This window comes from Camelina sativa, chromosome 14 (genome assembly GCF_000633955.1).
Source record: "Camelina sativa cultivar DH55 chromosome 14, Cs, whole genome shotgun sequence".
Classification (NCBI taxonomy): Eukaryota; Viridiplantae; Streptophyta; class Magnoliopsida; order Brassicales; family Brassicaceae; genus Camelina; species Camelina sativa.
In genome coordinates, this window is record NC_025698.1 from 31,638,422 (window position 1) to 31,642,464 (window position 4,043).

Sequence of the window (4,043 nt, forward strand, 5' to 3'; positions counted from 1 at the left end):
GAAACCTAAATGCACTTCCAACAAGTCTCATATCATCTGCATTCAAACACGCATCTAAAACCTGCCAATCCCTCTCCAATTCAAGAGCTGCCAAACCGCTTAACTTAGCATCACGCTGGTCATCATTTTCGATAGATTTGAGGGATCTAAGAGCCCCGGCAAGATCTTTTCTCTTCACAGCATCTTCGTATTCACGCCATTCCCTGAGCGCGCTCGGCCTCAGCAGCTCATGTCTCCGGAAGTTACCGAAGACTAGAGACTGTATGCGAGGAACAAGGAAGCTACTTTGGCGACGAAAGAGTGGAGGGGAAGGCAATAGAGATCTGAGACATGGTGGAGACGACGGAGATAAAGCCATTCAATATTAGAGGCGGGGGAGTCTCTCGCCGGCTGAAAAAGATTGGGTATTATCCTAATTTGTTTTATTCGGAAGGTCAGAATTAATTGGCCCTTATAATGGTAAATGAAGCCCATTTAAATTTTCTCATTTTGTAATTAATCGTACTATGACTCAGATCCCGCAATGCTGCGGGAGAAGTACTTTAAAAAAAAAATTTAAATTTAAAATTTAAAAATATACATTATGAAATTATTTAAATGTAATAGAATAGTTTGAATATATAAACTATTACTAAAAACACAATCATCAAAATAAAACTTATACCAAAAAATATTATGTAGAATAAACACAACTTTGTAAAACATATTGTTTAAAGTATTATAAATATAAGATATTTTTATGAAGAATTATGGTAAAGAGCTACAACAAAAAAAATCATTATGACGAAGGGATCATGAATGAGAATATTAAACTAATGGCTATAATGAGTAATGTAATTTTCTATTAAATAATTATAATTATAGATATATTTAATAATGAGTGAAACAGTATCAATGGAAAATTAAAATTAAAATACACAACACTTAAGAACAAAATAAAATAAATTTTAAATGTTAAAATAGTTTTTAACGAAAAATGATAATAAATAGACACAGTTGTAAATTCTATATTACGTTTTCTTAAATTTCTATATTACTATAATCATTTTTAAAATTTTAGTTAGATTATAGAATAACATTGAATATTAGATATTAATATTCAAATTATTTAGATTTAACATAAAATGAAAAAATTGTTTCAACAACAATGATTTGTTAGTTATTGATGAAAAGACAAATATATAGAGAATTCAAAATATATGACTATTTAAATAGACACACCTTTTAGAACGAAAAGTTGTGTTTAAAAAATATGAATAAAATATAGTAAAAAGACACAACTCTACAATGAACAAATACAACTGTTTGAGTTTTTTTTGAAAGAACAAATAAAACCAATTTTTTTACAAAAAAGTACTACGAAAAGTCTCAACTATTCTTCTTATTTATTCAGATTGTTATTATTATTTTTAAATATTAAAATATTTTTTTAACAGAAAATTAAGATAAATAGACACAACTGTAAATTCAATATTAAGTTGTATAAAAATTCTCTATTGCTATAATCATTTCTAAATTTTAGTTAGATTATAGAATATATTCAATTATCTATCCTCAACATAAAATAGAAAATTTGTTTCAAAGAACTTGTTAGTTAGTGATGAAGAGACAAATATAAATAGAGTTCAAAAAGCATGACTATTTAAATAGACACACCTATTAAAGCGAAAAGTTATGATGAAAAAATATAAATAAAATATAGTGAAAAGACACAACTCTACAATGAACAGATACAACCGTTTAAATTTTTTTAAAAAACAAATAAAAACATATTTTTTACGAAAATGTATTACGAAAAATTGCAACTATTTTGTGTGCAATTGATTATACATACAAACTCATATAAACTGCTTTTAAATAGAAACATCTTTATTACCATATTCAAAATTCATATTCAAAAGCTTATTATATAATCCATTTAACTCTTTGAAAAAGACTAGGTATAAAATTAACTAAAAGTTCTAAATTAGCTTCATCATTCCAAAAATCTTTTGCTAAATCAAGAATTGGAGGAATCTCTTTACTTTTAAAAGAATAAATTCTAGAGAATAATTTAGAGAGCTGTAAAAACCGTTGAGATTAAAATTTTATATTATTTGGTGTCATGGCAAAAAAAATGAAAACAGTTCAAACAAACATATATATATATATATATATATTTCAAAAGATACGAATATTCGAATAGACACAACTCTACAATGAACAGTTGCAACTTTACAAAAAAAACCGTTACAATGAACAATCGCAACTTTGTGTAAAACACACAATTTAAATTTTCTACAGATTTTTTGGAAAATTATCCAAAAAGTACGATTGAAAACACACAACTTTGGTGGTATTTATTCGGATTACTATTATATATAGGTATTTTCATTAATTTTTATATAAAATTAACTAAAAGTTGTAAATTAGATTCATCATTCCAAAAATCTTTTATTAAATCAAGAATGGGAGGATTTTTTTACTTTTAAAAGAATGAATCCTAGAGAATAATCTAGAGATCTGTAAAAACCGTTGAGATTGAAATTTTATATTATTTTGTGTCATGGCAAAAAAAATAAAAACAGTTCAAACAGACAAATATATATATATATATATATATATATATATATTACAAAAGATATGAATGTTCCGATAAACACAACTTTACAGTAAACAGTTGTAACTTTTCATAAATAACCGTTTCAATTATCCATCACGATTATTCAGAAAATAACCAAAGGTACAATTGAATAAACGCAACTGTTGGTCGCATTTATTCTGATTGTTATTATTATATAGTTTTATGTCATGGCAAAAAAAATAAAAACAGTTCAAACAGATATATATATATATATATATATTTCAAAAGATATGAATGTTCCAATCAACACAACTTTACAGTGAACAGTTGTAACTTTTCATAAATAATTGTTTCAATGATCCATCACGACTTTTCAGAAAATATCCAAAAGGTACGATTGAAAAAACGTAATTGTTGTTCGCATTTATTCGGATTATTATTATTATATAGATTTACCGTTCGAGTCAATACTTCATTCTTTTGACCATATATGGTCTTGATAAAAAAGACAGACATTATCTTAGTGAAACTATAGTAAGACCCGTGCTAGAGCACGGGTTGAAATTCATTTTATTTCTATTGTAATTTTCATATAAAATATAATTTATGTGATTATTTTTAACAGTTTTTTTGGTAGAATATTATGCAATAAAATCATATGCTAAATATGATGGCTTGAAAAAAGACATCTATTTTGTAAGTTTTATATTGTTAATGATTGTAGATAAATATTTGTGCTATAACACTGGTTAAATTTTATTTTATACAAAATTTTGTATATTTTCTATTTTAAAATAAAATTTTAATATGTTATATTAGATTATATATGTGAAGTTATTTCAACAATGTATATTCCATATTATGAATTCAATGTCATGATAAGACATAATTTTGTAAATTTGATTTTTAAAAAGCGAGTTATTATATTATGAGTAATTTAATATATTATGATAATTTTTGTTTTAATATACTTGGTTTCTTGAAATTCTTTTATATTATAGTGACATACTCAGCTTCTCCGCCGTCGTTGACTCGCGTTTCTCTGTCCACGTGGCCTCCAAGGTCCAATCAGTGCGCGGAAAGGGAACCAGGGGAGTGATTACGATGGCGAAGAAGAGTGTCGGAGATCTGACTCCGGCTGATTTGAAAGGGAAGAAGGTCTTCGTCAGAGCTGATCTCAATGTACCTCTCGATGACAACCAGAATATCACTGACGACACTAGAATCAGAGCCGCCATTCCCACCATCAAGTTTTGATCGAGAATGGTGTTAAGGTCATCTTCTCCACTCATTTGGTATGACTGTCTGTCATCCCTCTTCATCTCTTAATCCAAACATTTAAGTCTCTCTAGTCAAACATTTTTAAGTCTTTTCATCTTGTATCATCATCTTTCAGGGAGGCCGAAGGGTGTCACTCCTAAGTTCAGCTTGGCTCCTCTTGTTCCCAGATTGTCCGAGCTCCTTGGTATTGAGGTACCCC